This window comes from Pinus tabuliformis, chromosome 5_2 (genome assembly GCF_031772625.1).
Source record: "Pinus tabuliformis cultivar Carrire ecotype Pingquan chromosome 5_2, CPIR1, whole genome shotgun sequence".
NCBI lineage: Eukaryota > Viridiplantae > Streptophyta > Pinopsida > Pinales > Pinaceae > Pinus > Pinus tabuliformis.
In genome coordinates this window covers 105,889,683-105,912,525 of record NC_142306.1, presented here as the reverse complement: position 1 = coordinate 105,912,525, position 22,843 = coordinate 105,889,683, and positions in this window count along the sequence as shown.

Genomic DNA, 22,843 nt, shown 5'->3' with positions numbered 1-22,843 from the left:
TCTGAAGAACAAACTCCCCTGCATGACACTCCAACAATGGATGATGCTTTAAGTGATGTAATTGATAGAATTGGGAGACTCAATCTTGATTCAGACCCAACTCAATCAACAGAACAACCTGGACCATCTCAGAAAGGTCCTCCAAAGTGGCTAACAAAGACACTTGAAAGTGTTCATCCTGATGAAATTGGAAAAACAGGAACCAGAAATTCAAACCGACAAGATGGAGGTGATGTAGATAACTCTAATTCACCTGTTGATATGGATGTTACTTATGATTGTGAATTGAACTTGTCTACAGATTTTGAACCAACTTCCTTCAAAGAAGCAACTTCTCATGATGAATGGAAAGAAGCAATGCAGAAGGAGTATGATGCCCTCATAAAGAATGGCACTTGGAAGCTGGTTGATCCTCCATTTGGAACCAAACCAATTGGCTGCAAGTGGGTCTACAAGAACAAGTACAAAGCTGATGGCTCACTTGAAAAGCACAAAGCTAGGCTTGTGGCAAAAGGTTTTGCACAGAAGGAAGGGGTCGATTATGAGGAAACTTTTGCTCCCACAGCAAAATGGGCCACCATCCGGACACTCTTTGCATTAGCTGCTCAGAACGGTTGGAAAGTCCATCAAATGGATGTAAAAACTGCATTCTTGAATGGAGATCTAAAAGAGAATGTTTTTATGTCCCAGCCTGAAGGATTTGCTGTGAAAGGACATGAACACAAAGTATGCAAACTTGTGAAGTCCTTGTATGGCCTCAAACAAGCACCTCGAGCCTGGTATGAAAAACTAACTGAGCATCTTCTGAAACTCAACTTCAATCATTTTGATCTTGATGATGCAACTTTATTTGTCAAGAAAGTTGGCAAAACAGTTGTATATCTTGTGGTATATGTAGATGATCTTTTAATGACAGGGAACAATGAAAGCTATATTGCATCCATAAAGAAAGAATTAGGAAAAAATTTTGAAATGACTGATTTGGGCTATGTTCATTACTATCTTGGCATTGAAGTAACCCAACATCCAAAGTCCATATTTCTTTCTCAAAAGAAATACATTGGAGATTTGTTATATAGATTTGGCATGACAGAGTGCAATCCCCTTTCTACTCCAATGGAACAAAACTTGAAGCTCACATCTACTGAAGGAAAGGAATTTGAGGATGCAACAAAGTATAGACAGCTTGTAGGAAGTCTCATCTACCTCACTACTACCAGACCAGACATTTCATTTGTTGTTGGAATCCTCTCCAGGTTTATGCAAAGGCCTTGTGAGGGACATTGGTCTGCTGCAAAAAGAGTTCTAAGGTACTTGAAGGGAACTCAAGACCTTGGAATCAAGTATACACAGGTGGACGACTTCAACTTGATTGGATACTCTGATTCAGACTTCGATGGAGACAAAGAAACTGGGGTATCTACTTCAGGATATGCTATGAGTCTTGGATCAGGAGCTGTCTCCTGGAGATCACGCAAACAATCAGTACCAGCAGATTCCACAACAGAAGCAGAATACGTGGCAGCAGCTGAAGCAACGAAAGAAATTGTGTGGCTCAGGAAAATTCTTGAAGATTTGCAGGTAAAACAAATACAATCAACTCCACTCATGATTGATAACACATCTGCAATAAAGTTGGCCAAGAACCCAAAGTTCCATGATCATACTAAGCACATCAATACTAAATATCATCTGATCCGACATCATGTTGAGGCCAAAACAATCCATCTCCGTCATTGTTCCACAAACGAGCAAATTGCAGACATCTTCACCAAAGCGCTTGGAAGAGAAAATCTTGAAAGATTCAGAATGATGCTTGGACTCACCAACATCCCTTCAGATTAATGGGGGGAATGTTGACACCTAATCCGAAACGGATGAGGTGAAGTCGGACAGTCATCTAGAAGATGAACTGATCCGTTTTGTATTTGTATAAATAAAGTGCTAGCTAATGAATAATAGATCAATCAGTGTTTTCTCTCGTTCAATTGCTGGAGTTATCCTGGCCTGACAGATTCAAATGAAGAAGTAGAACACTGGCAAAACTAGTTGCATGAAGTGACAACGTTGAACTGCAACATGATGATTAGATCACTACATTGCATGATGACAGAGGCAAGGGAATTGCTATCATATGATGGAGTGACAGTAGTGGATGAATTCTTGGACAAATTTGAAAGCGCAGTACTGGAACAACAGCAGTACAGTGCACTAGAATGGGCACTGTGCGCAACACACGCACAATGGCGTAGGACACATCAGGAGACCATTGTAAATTGGCGCAAATGTAGAAGGCGAATGTGCTTACGGTTTGGAAACCCCGAGCATCGAACGAGAGCTATGTAGCCAAGATGAAGCAACTTTCATGCCCACCTGTGTCAATGGGTGCAAACGTGTGTTATGCAAGCACACCTTAGACTAAGGAACGAAAATCGGAACCAAATGCAGTAGCATGAAAAGTGACACACACCACAAATATTCCACGTCGAAGCATTCAAGAAGGTATGCAGAATCTTGAATAGGGTTTAAAAGGCGAGATGAACTAATTGGGACCTGCGCATACCAGCAGTCCGATGGGCCTATAGGGCCATGCACAAGAACCTGAGCATGGGAATGATTCTGAAGATGAAGAGCAAATTTGAGGCCATAGTTTTGGAAAAGAATCCTCACACAATAACTCCCGTAATTGGGACAGTACATGAGGACCAGAATGAAGGGGTTATGTAGCTGCGTGAGGATGAACATATGAAGATTCAAGAAGCCATTTGGCGATGGAACCTTGAGCTTCACGAAATCGAAGAAGATCAGGTATGACTAAAGCATGAAAACATGTTAATGGATGCAGAAATCAAAAAACTAGAAATTGAAATTGTGCAAGCATGTCATGTCGATAGGAGGACAGGATAAGATATGGGCAACCATACCACCAAATTAGAAGATTTTCGCTGATAATTTCTGGCTCTACTACCATGGCTGCGGCCCCACCTTATCAGACAAAGTAAACAAGGGAACACACCATACCAGGAAGAACGTGACGCACTGACGGAAGCGAGGGTAATCAAGGGGTGCCCGTAGACTGGGCTAGAAGGTAAAGTGGAGCCTTACATAGGTGGTGTGACCACTTGACTATCCGTGGAGAGCACAGTCTCAGTGCTCCAAGCAGTTGAAAGAGAGCATGGGACTATAAAAGAGTCTATATGGGAGTTGTTTGATACGGAGGTTGCACAAGATCAGTATGACACACAGGTGGCATCTGTGCACAGGGGGTTGCGCTACCGCGCGGGTAGGCTGGGAAGTGACTATTGGCATCACTGTTCATGACAAGATGTCTAATTTAAGGCAAAGAGGAGTGGGCGGTGGGCAATTAAGACATGAATTCAAAACTAGATTTGGGACTATCGGCCGCCAATCTCGCATTGATGAGCTGAATAAGGGGGGAACAACCGAATTTGAATTCAGAAAGGCCTATAAATCATAGGTGTCTCTCCACCAAACAACCCTTGGCATTTTGAGAATTCAGTTGTTGCGCTATCAATTGGGTATGGACCTGACGAAATTGGACGCTGTGAGAGAAGGTTTAATGTTTTAGACATTGCCAAAGGAGACACAGGATTTCCTGATCAGAATGATGTCAACAATCGAGAGAGTCATGCAGAGCCCTATGCCGGCGGTGGGAGATGCACCGAAAATTCCTAGATTGCCCCGGATGCCGAGGCCTAAAAAGGATCCACAGGCAGTAGGACCAGTCCGTATGTTTTAACGAAATCTGTGGTTCGGTAAACTGTCTATGGAAGACAAGAGCAATACTATTAATCTTGAGACAGATGACGAGGAGGAGAATCTCCAAGCGTTCGTAGAAGAAATCGAGGTGGATGAAGAAATGGAGGAAGAAATTCAGCCAATGCATGTTAAAGCAACACTGCCCAAGTATGTCCCTCCACAGAAAGGGAGAGTAAAAGTACCAAGAGATTTGGATTCCATTAAAAGTGCACTCCAAACCCCGTTTCTCCCAGATGGAATTCTATTTAAAAGATCAGTTCTGGGCCGCATGCCCACAATGAAATTTGAAGATTGGGACCTCACGGACAATGAAACATTCCCACATTTGGAGAGTAGCCAACTCATGAAACAGAGCAAGGAGGGGTTAGTTACAACACTAAAGCTGCATAAATGGCTGCGCGGTGCGGAGGAGGCTAGGCTACTCCACCTACTATGGATTCCACACTTTCACTGAGCACCAATCATGATATTTGTCATCAGGAAATTTCTTTTCTTTGTGCACGATGGGTACTTGTGGCTAGAGGAGCCTATTCCTATCACGTCAAATCTTATTCATAGGATTTCTTAGCTTCCCTGTATGGGAAGGGACCCCGCAGAAATAGATGGCAAAAGCAGAGATTTGGCGCTTGTAGAGGCCATGAAGAAGAAATACCAGTTGGAAAAGAAGTAGAGAGGCTACATAATCAATAACGTAAGGGGTGGATGTAGCAACCCAGTTTCTAGCTGGAAAGGTGATGAGAAAATGTCGCACAACGAGGTACTAGCAACAGTCATCGCGCTGGTCGAACAATGCGTAGAGGGGGTACAGTTCAACTCGGTGCAGTTCCTCTGCGAGGAGTTTCTAACGAACTACAAGGAGGCCCAACAGTAGGGTAAGACCTTCCACTATGCGTGGTTGCTCTTATCCATCTTGTTGGTTGTAGGGGAATTGCCTGAGGACAGCCAGTTTCCTCCTCTTGAGTAGGACTTGCTAGAGGCAACAAAATACGCATCGCTCTGGGTGACCAAGGACACCACGCGAATCTGTGAGACCAAGATCTTCTGGATACAAATGGAGGAAAGCATCCAGATGTGGATAAACAAAAGGCCATGCCTATCCCCCATGGTGTATGATAGTCTACAGAGCCTTGCAAACTTTAAAGTGGATATGCACAATGTGCATATCAAGGTGCAGAAGGATCCAGAGCAGAACTAGACTAAACTCCCTTTCATCGAAATTGATGATGTTGTTTTTACAATGCTCGACTCATGGCCACCTGAATGGTGTGCCCTGGATCTAGTAGCACGCGATGAGGAAACTATACAAAGATAGAAGGATTCCACCAAGCTGCTAGCACAACAAAAGAGGAATGAGCAATTCACTGAGGAGGTAAGGGTTTCTCGCGAGGCAGCGAAGGCCGGCGCAGAGCAGACTGAGGCTGCCGAAAAAGCAGCAGCAATTGGGGCCACCACAACACAAGAGGAAAGAGGCCCAGACCTGACCACAGGACAGGGGATTGGTGACATGGTAGAAGGCATGGACCCAAGCACAACATCTATATAACTGAAATGGTCGCGTGGTACATAACGAATAGGGGCACGGAAGAAGACCAAAGCTTCCAAGCTAGAAGGGGAGTCTATTACACTGAAAGAGGGTGACCTATATGACATTCGTGACACAGTTCATGAGGTCACCATGGAAGCGCTTGAGGAAGCAATGACGGAGCAGCAGAATGTGTTGGGGGCCCTCAGGGCACAACTGTAGGGACTTCAAGTGCGGCCCCCATAAGAAGGAACAGTAGTCACCTGCAGTGCCGTCGGTACATTAGCAATAGAGTAGCTGTTGCAAGCCAAAATGGCTAACACCATCATGATGCCGAAAGGATCACTGACAACAGATAGCACAGAGGATAGAGCCACGATAGGCTAGATCAAGGGACATGGGATAAACTTGGCCGCCCTTCTGCGGGATATATTATACCAACTATAGGATGAAGTGACAGTAGAACTCCGTGCTAGGGAAGGATGCGTAGTGCAAATGCTCAGTGAACAATGAATCAACATTGAGTAGCTTATCCTAGAATGTAATGAAGCATTGGTGCAAAATCAGCAGATAGAGCATATAGTAGAGGAAGCATGTCGCCGCGCCCTAGAGCTAGAAATTGCGACAGACCTACCAATAGGGGTGCAGATTCACAAATTGACTAGTGGATTCCATGAGGAAAATGGGGAAGCCACGAGGATCCAGCTGGACCTCAAACTTCAGATTGTTGAAATTTGACTAAAGGCACAGTCATCCACGCCCCTGGAAGTTCAGGAATAGCGTGTTGACACTATCCAAAAGGGGCTAGAGGAAATAGGATAGGCATTTTAGACCTGTAAAACGATGTTGGAAGAATCCTTCACGGTCCTCACTTCCCTACATGAGGACCCCACCATACAACGCATGGAAACTGAGGCGCGGGAGCTTCAAACACAATATGATAGTGTGCGCGGATGGCACAAATAGTGGTCCTGACCCAATGGCTTGCAAAGCTACAACAGGCGAAGGTATTGAAGGAACAAGTGGATGCCACGTGCCAAAAAGTGGAAGTACTTAAAGCATGCGTCCAGCCTTGGATTGATGAGGCATTCCTCATCATGCCCGACATTGAAGGAAAACTCACGCAAAAGAAAGCAATGCATACTTTAAGATAGGGATTTTACCCTGATAGTGAGCATTCAGCCGAGCGAGTAGAGCAGATCTAGCAGACGGTAGAGCAGTGCGCTGCGGACCTTCGCACAGCGTAGACACAGTTGGAAGAACTTCGTACAAAGATCACCACACTAGAAGAGTGACTCAAGATGAGTCACGATGATTGTGTTGGGGGCCTATTGGGCAGTAGATCCCCCCATAGCATGTTTTTGGGGCTTAAAGCCCAATTTTTGGTAAACGTAATGTAAAGACTCTGTGAAATGCAGGTGCAGAGCGTGAAAGTTTAGAAGAGTCATAGGGTTGTCTGCCCTAAAATAATGTAATTGAATGTAAATTGTGTCAGCCTACCCATGGTCTGCAGACCATGGGATTGTATAAATAAAGCGAGGCTCTAAGTGTAAAGATAGTTCTGAGTTTTTGAAAAACAATAGATAGATGTGAAGGCATGGTTAGAGGATAGAAGTGGCTCTGAAGTTATTGGGTTGTAGTAGTACCTAAAGGCTCTGCAGCTGAGTGTGCAGAGGCTAGTAGAGTCCGTAGCTGAGTGTGCAGGGTGGAGTTGGGTTTGTATTGAACTGAACTTGAAAGGTATCATTAATAAAGCTAAGTTGATTCGGCATATTGTGCATCTATTTTGTAGATCTATATTTTGATGTTCGACGTTAATGATATCTGGTTATCTATATGTGCACACTTGTATGTATGGTTATGTATGAAAACTTTCTAAGTAACTAATGAATAGAACCTAACTAAGGAAGACTTGGGTAATTAATACTGGTCGCACTATAGCTGGATCTACACAAAGGCAATCCCACAGGACGCAAGGAGCCTGCTGGTGCGCATAAGCTAGTAAGTGCGAGGGTTGAATCACATACCTATCGCCCATATCAGACATCCCCAGCATGCGGAAACCTAGTTCCAACACCCTCCCATACTACTGCAAGTGAGACCTCAGTCCGCGCTCCACAGGCTGTTGCTGAAAGGGCCAGTAGTACCAGATTTTGCTTGGCTAAACTCACTGTTGAACCTGGGTCAGGCCCCACGTAGCCAACAGCACACTCTAACACTTGATCTCCATCTCCTTATATAGTGTAAGCCTTAGTCAATACTTTATGTCAATCCCTTAGTAATGTCGATGGTATTATTTGATGGGATCAAAGATACATTGTCACGATCATTACTATGGGACAATAACATGGTAAAGACCCCTGGTATTGAAAATACCATGGTGCAAAAACTGTATGCGATTATTATTCACCATACCCACATATGTGCGCAGTCTTTATTCACAGGATTAGCATATAGTTCCAACTTCACCAACTGTACACAATTATTATTCACCATACCAACGTATGTGCGTAGTCTTTATTCACAAGATCTGCATATACTTTCTAACTTCACCTTTATCATTTCTCTCTCACCGAACTGATATTACTTTCTCTATCTCACCTGTAGCATCTACATAACCATTATTTTAACATGTTTATCAAGTAGGTTTCCATCAAGGTCAACTCATTAGTAATGATTCCAATAGGTGGAATTTGACATTTCAAAGGAAATGACAACATAAGGTTTAATGATGGCATTGACTAAACTATATGAAAACCTTGGCCTCAAATAAGGTATCTCTTATGAATCATCTATTGAATATGAATATGTCAGGTGGATATGTTGTTGATTATTTAAATAAATTCGACACAATTACCACTAAGTTAAGTTCTATAGGGGTAAATTTTCATGATGAAGTTAAGGATCTTTTTAATTTTTGTGCTCATTGCCAGAATGTTGGAATGGCTTAGTTATGGCTATTAGTAACTTTGTCTCTGGATGTAGTAATTAGAGCTTGATGATGTTGTTGGTGCATCCTTAGCGAGGAAATGCATCGCAAAATCTCCGGTGAGACATCGGGTAAAGCTTTGACTGCAAAGACTAGGGGAAGAAAAATGGAAAGAGAAAGGATCCCAGGAAATTGCAGTAAGTCAAGAAAAGGCAGTTCCAAATCTAGATCAGTGATAGTGTGTTGGAAATGTGGGAAGAATGGACACCTGAAGAAAGACCGTAAATCTCAAAAAGGAAAAGAATGAGATGGAAAGGAAGAGAACAATCATGAAGCAAATGTAACATGTGATGTGTTGCAAGATGATTTTATTATTTCATTAGAAAATATTATTGATTCTTGGGTGGTTTATTCAGGGGTTCCATTCCTTGCTACACCTAATTAGAAACATTTTCGTGACTATGTTCAAGGAGATTTTGGACATGTTTGTTTGGGTGATGATAAACCCTGTAAATCATTAGAATGGGTAAGATTTTTATAAAGCAACAAAATAGAAACCAATGGATATTGAAGGAGGTAAGGCATGTTCCAAATCCAAAGAAAAATATAATTTCAATAGGGCAGTTAGGTAGTGAAGATTGTGTAACTACATTCACATACAAAACCTGAAAGGTCACTAAAGGAGCCCTCATAATAGAAAAAGGACAAAAGGTTGGTATGTTGTATTTATGCAATAGTATTTCTAGTTTTGTTAATTCTTTAACCTCCACAGGAGTGGATATGGCATTGTGGCATCATAGGCTCAGGAAAATGAGTGAGAAAGGGATGCATATTCTTCACTCAAGAAATTTTTTGTCAGGTTTGAAGCATGCTGATTTGGATTTCTGTGAGAATAGTGTTTACGAAAAACTAAAGAGAGTCATATTTATCAGAGTTTAGAAGGAAAAGAAGGGAGAAAAATTAGATCTTGCGCATACAGATGTATGGGGACAATCGCAATTATCATCTCTTGGTGGCTCTCACTATTATGTTACATTTATTGATGATGCAACTAGAAAAGCATGGATTTATTGTATTTAGAGAAAATATGATGTATTTGGTATTTTGAAGAAATGGAAAGATTTGGTTGAGAATGATATAGGAAATAAGTTAAAGTGTCTCAGATCACACACTGGAGGTGAATACTATAGCGAAGAGTTTGATAACTACTATTCAGAACATTGAATACACAGAGAGAATATAGTTTCAAGAATGCCACAAGATAATGGTGTGTCAGAAAGGATGAATAGGACAATCATGGAGTGTGCAAGGTGCATGAGATTGCATGCAATATTTCCCTTAAAATTTTCGGTAGATGTTGTAGATGTTGTTGCTTATCTAGTAAACATAAGACCTTCAAGTACCTTGGATGGTGGTACTCCACAAGAGGCATGGATAGGTAAAAGGGTAAACCACTAATTTTTAAACACTTTCGATTGTGAAGCCTTTGTCCACATTAAGAAAGAAAATAGAAAAAATCTTGAGGAAAAATAAAAGAAAGGTGCCTTTATTGGATATGGTGTTCATTGATTTGGTTATCGCTTATACGATTATGAAAATCATAAAATCATTAGGCGTAGAGATATCATATTCAATGAAAAGGTCTTGTATAAGGATCAAATGCAGGAAAAGAAATAGGAAAAGGAAAAAAAGAATATGTAGTGCTTGATGAGATCACATAAAAAATAAAGGTTCCTGAAAATCATCATGATCAATAGCCACAAACATCCACAACAACCAAAACAACAACAAGCACCTCAAACACCTAAAATTTGTGTTAGAATATCTACCAGGATGAGTAGACCCCCTAAACAATACTCTCCTTCATTAAATTATGTATTATTGACTGATTCTTGTGAACCAGAAAGATATGAAGAAGCAATGTAGATAGAAACCATGACGAAGTGGGATAAAGCCATGGAAGAAGAGATGGACTCCTTAATGCATAACCAGGCTTGCAACTTAGTCAACTTGCCTGCAGGTAAGACAACATTGCAGAATAAATGGGTTTAGAGATTGAAGGAAGAACATGGAGGAAAACAAAGGTATAAGGATAGACTTGAGGTGAAGGGATTTTCACAAAAGAAAGGTATAGAATTTGATGAAATGCTTTCTCCTATTGTTAAAATGACTTGAATTAGAACTATTTTAAGTCTAGTGGAAAAAAGCGATTTTCATCTTGAGCAATTAGATTTAAATGCATCCCTTCTCCATGGGTATTTGTATGAAGATATATATATGAAGCGGACACAAGGGTATGAGGTCAAAGGAAAGGAGAAAATAGTGTGAAAATTGAAGAAGAGACTCTATGGCTTAAAACAGGATCCAAGGAAGTGGTGTCTAAAATTTGACAAGTTTATGTCTAAACAAGGTTATACTAGATGTCACTTTGACCATTTTGTTTATATTAAAAGGAAAAGTGATGGAAACTATATTATATTGTTATTGTATGTAGATGACATGCTTGTTTCAAGGCCTAACATGCATGAAATAAATGTGCTCAAAATAAAATTGGCAAATTCATTTTCAATGAAGGATTTGGGTGATACAAATAAATCCTTGGCATGCAAACAACTAGAAAAATCACAAATTAATATTTTCTGAGAGTGAGTACATAGAAAAGGTGTTGGAAAGATTTAATATGCAGAATGAAAAACCAGTTAATACACCTTTGGCTAGCCATTTCAAACTAAGAAGATGGGTCTCAAGACTCAGGAAGAGATGGATTATATGTGTAAAGTTCCACACGCATTAGTAGTTGTAAGATTAATGTATGTGATTGTCTGCACAAGGCCTGATATCACACATGCAGTGGTCGTTGTAAGTAGGTATATGAACAATCCGGGAAAAGAGAATTGGATGGTAGTGAAGTGGATTCTCATGTATTAGAGAGGTACCACAAATCAAGCATTATGATTTGGACATTTCTCTACAGCAATATGTTGATGTAGATATGGTAGGTGATAGAGATAATAAGAGGAGAACCACAGGGTATGTGTTTACTGCAGGTGGAACAACTGTCAGTTGGATTTCAAAATTGCAAAAAACAAATTGCACTTTCAAGAATAGAAGCATAGTATGTTGTTGCCACAAAGGCTAGTAAAGATATGATTTGGTTACAAAGGTTTATGGATGATTTGGGCAAGAACCAGGAGATGGGAAGGTTATACAATGACAACCAGAGTGCCATTCATCTTGCAAAAAAATCAACATTTCATTCCGTGAATAAACATATACATCTCAAGTACCATTTCATAAGATCATTGTTAGAAGATGGAGAGTTGAAGCTCGAAAGGATACACACTAACCAAAATCATGCAGATATGTTAACAAAAGTTGTAACCAGGGAGAAACTGAGATTATTCTTAGTTTCAATTGGTCTTTAAGTACGATGATAAACTTGAGAAATAACCAGGTCGAAAGTGGAAGCATTGTCCAATAAGTGAGTCAGCAGTGGAGTTGCTATAATCAGTCTGTGAGTGGGAGATTTTTGGGTCTGGAGCCTTATTATCTTCCTGATTGTTAAGAGGTTTTTGTTTCAATCACATTTCATCCTTGTTCCTAACGAGGTAACAATTATACTCATTTAATCACCATTATGAGGGTTTGCGGGGGGCGGGGGGATGACTTTTATGAGCGCCCCCCTTTGCCGAGGGTTTAGGGGCAGTGCCCCCAAAGCTAAAAATAGATGAAATTTTACTTTATAAAATATTGTAATTTCATAGTCAATCTAGGTTGTTAATTAAGAAGAATATATGATAGTAGAAGTTATGTTAATTTAGGTTTTATTTCCCTAGAAGGCACCCCCTCGGTTTATATGAGGGAATTGTATTATGGCTATGGATATTTTTTTTTAGCAAGAAATAGAGAGGAGATTGTTTGAGAGCGAAGAGGAAATTGTAGGGGATCTATTGTAGGTTGTATCTCTTCATTTTTCTAAATAATATAGAAGGAAGGACTAGATGTTTCTATGTGGACGTAGCCCAAATTGGTTGAACTACATATATCTATGTCTCTCTTCTTTAATGTGTTTCTACATTTGTGTTTCTGCAATATTTTGTGTATTTGTTTTCTCTGTTAATTAATTTATAACAATATACATATTTCCAACAATTCCACTTGAACATTAAATAAAAAAAGGGAAATACCAATCATGTTGTAGATTTCCTCAATCAGCCCCTAGTTGTAGCACTTACTACTATTCTCAATTCTTGTGCCCATGAGACCTCTAGATGGCCACAACTGTAAAAAAATGATCCAAAGTTCGTCACTACATACCGAATGCTATTTGATGACAAGAAAGTTCCAAATTTCAACATATAGGATGCATTCTTATGTTACCTAGGCCACATTTGTGTTTCTTCAAGTGAGTGTGCCAAGATGATTTGGGAGACACACTATACTCGGCTTGCAGGACACTTTGCTGTGGAGAAAATTGTGGTCATACTAGAGAAGTATTTTTATTGGCCAAAACTCCGACAAGATGTTGGAAAATATATTAGATCTTGCATTGCTTGTGCCATCACCAATCCAACCATCAAGAAGCAAGGCCTATACACTCCTCTACCCAATCCTAGATAGCCCTAGGAATCCATCTCCACGGATTATCTATTTGGCCTCCATTCTACCAGGTATGGTAGTGACCATGTATTTGTGGCCATGGACAAATTTTCTAAGATGGCTATATTAACGGCCTACAAGAAGAGTATCACAGCAAAGGACACTACGAAACTCTTCTTTGAACAAGTCTGGGTACATTTTGGGATCCTATAGACCATTATATCAGATCAAGGTAACATGTTCCTAAGCACATTATGGTCAAGCCTCTAGACACTGTTGGACACCAACTTCACCAAGTCAACTGCATTCCATTCCCATAATCATGGTTAGATAAAGGTTGTCAACAGGATCATAGTGCACATACTCTAAATGTACAACTCCAATAATCCACAAACCTAGGATGAGATCCTTCCCTATGTGCAACACAGCTATAAAGGAGCTATCCATAGCTTGACTAGTCATAGTCCCTTTCAAGTGGGTCTAGGCTTTCAACCATTGTCTATGATAGATGTTTTCATGCCACATGCGACTATATAGAAAGAATACACACATGTACAATCTGAGGCTGATAAAGCAACCAGGTTTATTGAACACATCTAACATAACATCTTGGATAAGTCCAATGCCAAGTACAAGCACCAACATGATCAACATCGGGTGCCACACAAGTTTCAGGTCGGCATTAACGTTTGGCTGCATTTATGGAAATAAAACCTTGCCAAATCCCATTTAAAGATACGACCACTCCAATACAGGTCTTACACCATCGCCAAGGTTTTGGGTGACAAATATTTTGAGGTCATCATTCCCCCATTCCTTGGCCTGCACCCAGTGTTCAATGTGGACTGAATTTGACCATGCTTTCAACCATTGCAGGACACATCGGACATTGCAGAAAAGTTAACAGCAAAAAAGTGCAATGCGGGCTGCATGGAACATACCACAACTAATCGCAATACAGACACATAGATCAATACCACTCACCAAAAGAAGTTCCAATTGTATCGGTTCGTCAAAGCTATCCAACTCTTGCACCAAGGCAGGTGGTTTACCAGGGAGAAAGTTCAGCAAAAGTTTCCAAATCTCATGGAGGCACTCAACACAATGGGGACCATTGCTTCCTAAGGGGGCAGGACTAATCCATGTGGATATTGGTTTCCACCTTCCTATTCTACTTGGGCCCCCATCATCATTTCTTTCATTTTTCTTAATGTAGCACAACTTACTATTTTTGGTAGTTTTTAAGGTCCTAAATTTTTGGAGCCGTTATGAGGGCCTAAAAGACACTTTTTGGTAAAATGTAGGCACCAAAAAAGTGCAAATACAACTTCCTCATATTTTTCTATTCTCCTCTTGAATTTCTTAAAAACGAGGTATTATGATAGTGAAATGAAGATCATTTTCCAAGGTTACGACCCTAGGAAGTTGACGTTCTAACTAACCCCCACAATGCCCACAAGCTTTCAATTCTTCATCTCCTAGGGTTAGGTTTTTTATGTTTAGGCGTTTCCAATTGTTTCTTGATGATAAAAGGCCTTCGAGCCTCATTATAACATAGTACCAATGTAAACTTTGAAACAGGAACTATAAACTCAAAACGGGAACTGTAGCCAGAAAACCCAAGAAAAACATGAAAAATAGTGCTAAAAATGAGAAGCGTTGGTGCTGGAATAACACTTTTCTGTTTGGGTAATTTTTCAACATGTTTTAAAAATGGCAGTGAAAACCATTTTTTTGTGCAAAAATTGTGCAAAACAACACAGTGAAAACGAAAAAGTGTTGATACTAGAATAACACTTGTTTTTTCTAAGGTAAGTTTTCAACATGTGTTGATGAAATAAGGTCTGTTTTTTTTTAGGATAAATTTTCAACATTTTGAAATAATGGTATAAACAATTTTATCATGACTCCAAAAAACATTGAAATTTCAAAAGAATAATGAAAACATAAATTTAAAAGTAAAAACAAAAACCAAAACAATGAAAGAAAAGGTTAAAAAAATAACAAAACGTAAATAAAAATATATATTAAAAACAAAACATAAAATTAAAAAAAGACTATATATATATATGACAAAAAAAAATCAAACATAACAAAAAAAAAAATCAATCATAAAAATGTTAAAAAACAAAAAACAAAATTAACCTATAAAATATAAGAATTAAAAAAAATAAAAAAGATACAAGATAAAAAATAAAAAAAAAAATAAAAAAAAATTATGTGGTAAATGATAAAAAAATTGGAGAAAAAAAAAAACTATAAAATTAAGTAAACAAAAATTCAATAATTTAAAAAACCATTAACCAAAAAAAAAACAAACTAGAAAAGAAAAATAAATAAAATAAACCGTCTTAAGAAATTAAAAACAAACAAACAAAAATTAAAAGACTATTAAAATTAATTAAAACATTTAAAAAAATACAAACAAAATTATAATAAAAAAAAAAAAGCAAAAACAAAAAAACGATTAAAAAAAATAAAATCAAACATAAAAAAAAAAAGAAAAAAACTACGCCCCCATGGGTCATCGGCCAGCTGAGCGCTGATTCTGGCCCTCAACTACCTAGCAACATCTGGGGGTGCAATTTTTTTGTTTTTAATTTAAGTTTGTATATATATATATATATATATATATATATATATATATATATATATATATATATATATATATATATATATATATATATATATATATATATATATATATATTTGCTTAATTTGATAGTTTCTTTAAATTTTGTTTTTTTTTCCAAATTTTTTTTATCATTTACTAGGATAATTATTTTTTTACAATTTTTATGTTTTTTCTTGTCTTTTTTATATATATTTTTATATTTGTTTTCTTAAGTAATCAACATTAAAAAAAAGAGATATAAGACAACTAGAAAATTTATTAAGTAATCATGATTTAAAAACAATTGGACATAAAAAATTTTGAAGCCTCAAAAAATGTAACATTTTAAAAAAAATATCCACACTTAATACATTAGAAAATTCAAAGTGTCAAAAATAAGCCCTCTAAAGAAAACGAGGTGATGCTGCATCATCACATTTCAAAATCAGCATGAAAATCACTAATATTTAAAACCAAATAATTATATTTGATACATAAGAAAATTTAAAGTGTCAAACTAATGGTCTGAAAAGAAAAAAGTGTATTCTGCATCACCACTTTTCAAAATCGGTTGACTTTTTTACTACCTCAACGAAACGGGTAATTGTATCAGTTCATGTTTCAAAGTTTACATCGTTTAGTTCAAAAGGCATGTATATGCCACATATACTCTCACAGAGAAGCTACCACGACCCGAACTAGTTTATTTCCATTTTGCATGTAATAATTTTCAGTACTTTGCTATTAATGAATTAAATTTCTATTTTTTCCATAACTATGTTTTTGTTTATATCCGTATTTCGTTTCATTCCTTGATAAATCCATATCATTTATATCAGTGCCACCTTCTCTTTCACTTTATTTATGTGCATGTCTACAATGAGTTTGAGGTATAAGGTTTGGGACTTGAACAGGTTGAACCCTTGCAAGATTGTCCCCATCTACACTGATGACTTCCCATGGTGGAGGAAAAGCAAGACAAGGGAGGAGGAGATCCTATCAAACTACTGCTTGAAGAAGGCCTCAAGTGGCAGAAGAATGAGATGATGGATAAGTTTTCCCAAATCCTTCAGCGAATTCCAATCGACGACACATATTCATCCAATAGTCACTTCGGAGGAAATTAACCCTTAAAGGTACAAATGAACTTCGATATCCCTATATTCAAAGGTTAAATAGATGAAGAGGTTGTAGATAAATGGCTGAATCTACCAGAGGGTTATTTTTCAGTCCATAGTTTCTTCGATAGGGAGAAGATTAATTTTGCATTGCTTCAGGCCGCTCCCCATGTCAAGGATTTGGGGGAACTTACTATGAGAAAAGGGCTTAGGAACCCTCTCTATTCATAGTCACACCCACTTGGAACTCTTTACAAGATGTTGCCAAGAAACAATATTACCCTGTGGGGAGCTATGAGGACAAATACATACAATGGACCACACAACGGAAACAAAGTTACCAATATGTGCATGAGTTCAAAAATATTTTTCATACTCTATGCACAAACATGGGTATCAAAGATTGAGAGACATCTAGTGCTCAAGTACCGCAATTGTCTACAAAAATACATTCTGGAAGAAATGGAGTTCCTCAACATCACCTAACATGGTTCAACATATCGATATGCTCCCAATATTGAACAAAAATTTAAACAAAAGAAGTGATACTTTTTCTTTGTGAATCCGAAGTAGGGAAAAGGTTCACCCAAACCATAAAACAAAGTGTAAGGCCAAGACAGGGTGACCCAGGACAACCCATCAAAGTCGTAAACAAAGAAAAACATCATGAAGATGAAAAAGTACACACAGAAGTTGTGTTAGTTCCACAAGGGCCCCATTGAAAACAAAATTGAGTGTCATGACAAATAGTCACTAGTGTCTAAGGTGAAGGCTCCAAAGTCATATGCATGTTTTGACTTAGATTCAAACCCCGAGAAGGGGAATTATAAAGGGAAGAATATTATAGATGCAAAGCCCGCCGCCACTGTTACCACTACCAATTTCTAAAATATTGAGCCCAAATACCTAGAGGAAGGGGAGCATCTCCTCCACTCATAGATGTGGGTGTATGGGTCACTGTTGCAATTGATTGTTGATAGAGGGAGCCAAAATAACATCATCTGAGCAAAATTCATTAAGCTGTTGGGCCTGCATACCACACCCCACCTACAACCATACAACATTGAGTGGATCCACTAAGGAATATGTCTTTGTGTCATCCATTAATGTCGCCTTCCCTACAACATCAAACCCTTCATGAAGGAGGTACTGTGTGACATTGCTACTCTTGAATTTTGTGATGTATTATTAGACCAACCATACTTGTGGAAGTGTCATGCTATGTACGAGTCTAGTCCTTACATTGTTATTATTACTTTGGGTAATAAGATAACAAGGAAATTATTTTTCTTTCTAATTCGCTCTTAAAGTAAGGGGAAGAATGTGGTCACATCCATGACTGCTTGGGAAGGGTCCCTCCATACAGCAAAATTAGGTGGACAAGGTTGTGGAAGAATATAGGGACATCTTCTCCTCACCCACAAGGGTACCCTTACACTATCAGGTAAAGCAATATATCAACCTCCCTGCAGGAGAACCTATACACAATGGGTTGATATACCATCATTCCATTCTACAAAATGAAGAGATCAAGTGGTAGATCCAGGAGTTTCTACAAAAAGAGCATATCCGACCAAGTTCCTCACCTTGTGGGAGCCTGATTGTACTTGTACAAAAGAACGATGGGACCTGGAGGCTTTGCATTGATTATTGGGTATTAAAAAAATCATTGTTAGGAATAGGTATCCAATCCCATGGATTGATGACCTTATATATCAACTCAAGGGGGGAAAGTATTTCAGCAAGATCAATCTTAAGTTTGGCTATCACCAGGTTCCAATAGATCCCATAGATGTATGGAATACTGCCTTCAAATCTAAAGAAGGCCTTTTTCAATAGTTGGTCATGCCCTTTGGGTTGAAAAATTACCCTGCTACTTTTACTATGCTAATGGATGACATCTTGTGTCCCTTCACCAACTCATCTGTGGTTGTTTATTTGGATGACATCCTCATATTCAACAAGATTTGGGAATAGCATTTGGAACACATTCGATAGGTCCTTTAAACCCTGTGAAAAAACGAATTATGTGCCAAAATGGAGAAATGAACCTTTGGCATGAGCCATGTAAAATATATGCGTTACATCATAGATGAGCAAGGTGCGCATGTGGATCCAGCTAAGAGATCCAAGGCATTTAGGATTGGCTAGACCCAACCACTCTAACAAAGCTTCATAGCTTTTTTTCCCTTGCAAGTTTCATCAGAGGTTCATGTTGGGATTCTCCCATATCACTTGGCCTTCGAGTCAGATTACCAAGGGTGGAGTGAAAACAATGTTTTCCCTTTTCATGTCCCAAGACAAGGCTTTGGGTGTGTTGAAGCACTACCTTTTCTCTGCACCTGTACTCACATTACTAGACCTATAATAGTCATTTAAAATTGAGATAGACACCTCTGACTACGTTATTGATGCAGTGCTCACCCAACGTGGGCATCTGGTGGCCTATCATAGTAAGACACGTTCTAATAAAATTCAAAAGTACCCCACCTATGATTAATAGATACATTATGGCCTACATGCTTTCCAACAATGGAAACATTACATTCTAGGGAAGGAGGAAGTCATCCACACCAATCACCAACATATTCAATTTTTAAAGATGCAAGTGAAGTTGCAGAATGATGGCCATCAAAAGTGGTCTACATATATGAAACAATACAACTTGCACATTAAATATAAAAAGGGTAGCACCAATCATGTTTCATATGTCTCACCAAGTCAAGTTCATTACATCCCTAGACTGATGGCTAAACAAAGGTCGCCAATACGATGATAGTGCACATACTCCAAACATGAAAATCCAAGCATTCACAAACCTAGGATGAGAGCCTTCCCGATGTGCATCAAAACTATAATAGAACTAGCTCGATTGGTTGCACTACCTTTCAAGTTGGTCTAGTATTTCAACCATTATGTCTAATAGATGTTTTCATGCTTCATGTGACTACATAGACATAATCCACACATGTACAATCGGAGGTTGATAAAGAAACCAAGTCTATTGAATGCATCTAGCACATCTGCCGACAATTTCATGACATCTTGGAGAATTCGAATGCCAAGTAAAAGTAGTGGCATGATCAACATCAGGTGCCACATACGTTTCAGGTGGGTGACAAAGATTGGTCATAGCGACAGAAAGAATGCCTTGTGAGAGCCCATCAGAGATCTGACCACTCTGATACGGGCCTTACATCATCACCAAGGCTATGGGTGACAACGCTTTTGTGCTAAGAATTCCCCCATTCATTTTCCTACACTTAGTGTTCAATGTGGACAGCCTTCTGCGAAACTTTCCAACATTGATCAACACATCAAACATTGCAGAACAATTAACAGCAACAGAGCTCAACCCAAACTGCATGGAATATATTACAACTGATCATATTATGGACACAAATATCAAGACCACTCGCCAATAGAATATCCAACTATATCGGTAGTCAAATCTGGCCAACCACTCCACCAAGGCAAGTGGCTCACTAGGAACCAATTTCAATAGAAGTTTCCCCATCTCATGGAGGCACTCAATAAAATGGGGAAAATTGATTGCTAAGTGGGGAGGACCAATCTAGGTGGATATTGGTGGCCACCCACCTATTCCACTTGGGCCCCCTTCATTGTTTCTTTCAGATTCCTTAATTCAAGCACAACTTAGTATTTTTGGCAATTTTTTGGGTCGTAAACTTCCCAAGCCATTTTGATGGTCTAAAAGAGGTTTTTTTGGGAAAATATAGAGTCTAAAATAGAATAATTTTAATTGTATGAAAATTATTTAGCATCCTCTTAGAGTGCTTCGAAACGAGGTATTATGATAGTCAAAAAAAGATCGTATGCCAAAGTTACGACCCCGGGAAATTGACATTCCAACTAACCCCAATAGGGCCCACAAGATTTTGGAACTTCATCTCCTAGGGTTAGGTTTTTGGATGTTTATGGTTTTCCATTGTTTATTAATGATAAAATTTCCTTCGAGCCTCATTGTAATATAGTTCAGAAGGAATGTATCTCCCACATCTCTTCTCAAAGATAAGTTACCATCGCCCAAACTAGTTTATTTCCATTCTACATGTAACAATTTTCAGTACTTTGTTATTAATGAATTAAAGTTTGTCTTTCATTGTAACTCTATGTTTATATTTATATTTTTATTTCATGTCATTCCTGCATAAATTCGGATCAAGGGTATTAGAGTGATCTATTCTTTCTTATTTTTTCTATGTATATCCCCAATGAGGTTAGGGTATAAGGAGTTAGGACTTGAACTGGTTGAACCCTTGTAAGATTATCCCCACCAAAACCAATGACCTCTCATGGCAGAAGAAAATAAATACAAGGGATTAGGAGATCCTATCAAACTACTTCTCGAAGAAGACCTAGAGCGGCAAAGGAAGGAGATGATGGAAAAATTTGTCCATATCCTTCGGCACATGCCCACGGGCAATGCGTCTTCATCACAATAGTCACTTCAAACATGTCGCCCCCTTTAAGGATAAATTTAACTTTGATATCCCTATGTTTGAAGGTCAAATAGATGCATATGTTGTAGATAAATGGTTGAATCTATTAGAGGGTTATTTTTCATTCCATAGTTTCTCTGAGAGGGAGAATATTACTTTTGTACTCCTTAAGCCAACTCCCCATGTGAAGGACTGGTGGAAAACTTACTGTGAGAAAAGTGTTGAGGAACCCTCTTTGTTCACAAGCACACCCACTTGGAAAGCTTTATGAGATGTTTTCAAGGAACAATACTGCCCCATGGGGAGCTATGAGGACAAATACATAGAATTGACTACACTATGACAACAAAGGGAATAAGATGTGTGTGATTTCACAAATATTTTCATACTCTACACACAAATTTAGAGTATCACATAATTTTTGTGACATATGCTAATCTAGTTTTGCGACTGTCTATACAAATAAATTCAAGAATAAATGGAGTTATTGGACATCTCCTCACTTGGTGCAACATACTAATATGTTTCCAAGGTTGAACAAAAATTTAAACAGAAGAGGCGAGACTTTGGCTCTGCGAATCTGAAGTAGGGAAAAGGAACCCCCAAACCACAAAACAAAGGGAAAAGCGAAGGAGGGGTGACTCTGGATAAGCGATTAAAGCCACGAGGAAAGAACAAAACCACAAAGATGAAGAAGGACATTGGAAAGCAGTGGGATTTCCATAAGAGCGCCACCCACAACACAAGTGAGAGTCGTGGTAAGAGGTCGCTAGTGTCAGAGTTAAAGACTTCAGAGTCAAATCCATGTTTCGACATGGAGTCAGACGCTGACAACAGGAATGACAAAGGGAAGTAAATTATTGATGAAGAGCCTAGCTTCATTGTTCCTACCGCCAAGGTTCAAAATATTGAGCCCGAATACCCATAGTAATGGGAGCGTCTCTCCAACTCACCGATGTGGGTGAAGGGGTCACCGTTGCAGTTCATTATCAAGAATAGGAGCCAAAATAACCTCGTCTCAGAAGAATTTGTTATGTGGCTAGGCCTGCTAAACACACCAAACTTGTAGCCATACACCATCAGGTGGCTCCACCAAAGATGAGATCTCTGCGTCAACTTGCAGTGTCACCTTCTCTATAGCATCAAACCCTTCACATATGAGGTATTGTGTGATATTTCTCCTCTTGAATTTTGTGATGTATTACTAGGTAAACTATACTTGAGGAAGTATCATGTTATGTATGATTCTAGGCCTTGCATTGTTATTATTATTTTGGGTAATAAGTTATACAGGATACTAGAGGTAGCCCCACCTACCACCATATCTTTGATCTCTGCTAAAAGATGCAGTAAAATCATCTCCCAAACTGGGAATTTTTTTTCTTTATGATTCACTTTTAAAGTAAGGGGAAGATCGTGGTCACATCCATGGAACCCAGAAAGGGTCCCTCCATGTATCAGAAGTAGGTGGACAAGGTCGTTAAAGAATACAGGGACATCTCCTCACCCACAGGGGTACCCTTGCACTATCAGGTCAAAAATTCAATTGACCTGACTCCAAGAGAACCTATACTCAATGGGCTGATATATCGCCCCTCCATTCTATAAAAAATGAAGAGATCAAGCGACATATCTAGGCATTGCTGCAAAAATGGTACAACTGAAAAAGTTCCTCACCATGTGGCAGCTCGATTGTACTTGTACAAAAGAAGGATTGGACCTCAAGGCTCTCAATTTATTATCAGAAATTAAAAAAATTCATTATCAAGAACAATTAGACAATCCCACGAATTGATGACCTTCTGGATCAACTCAAGG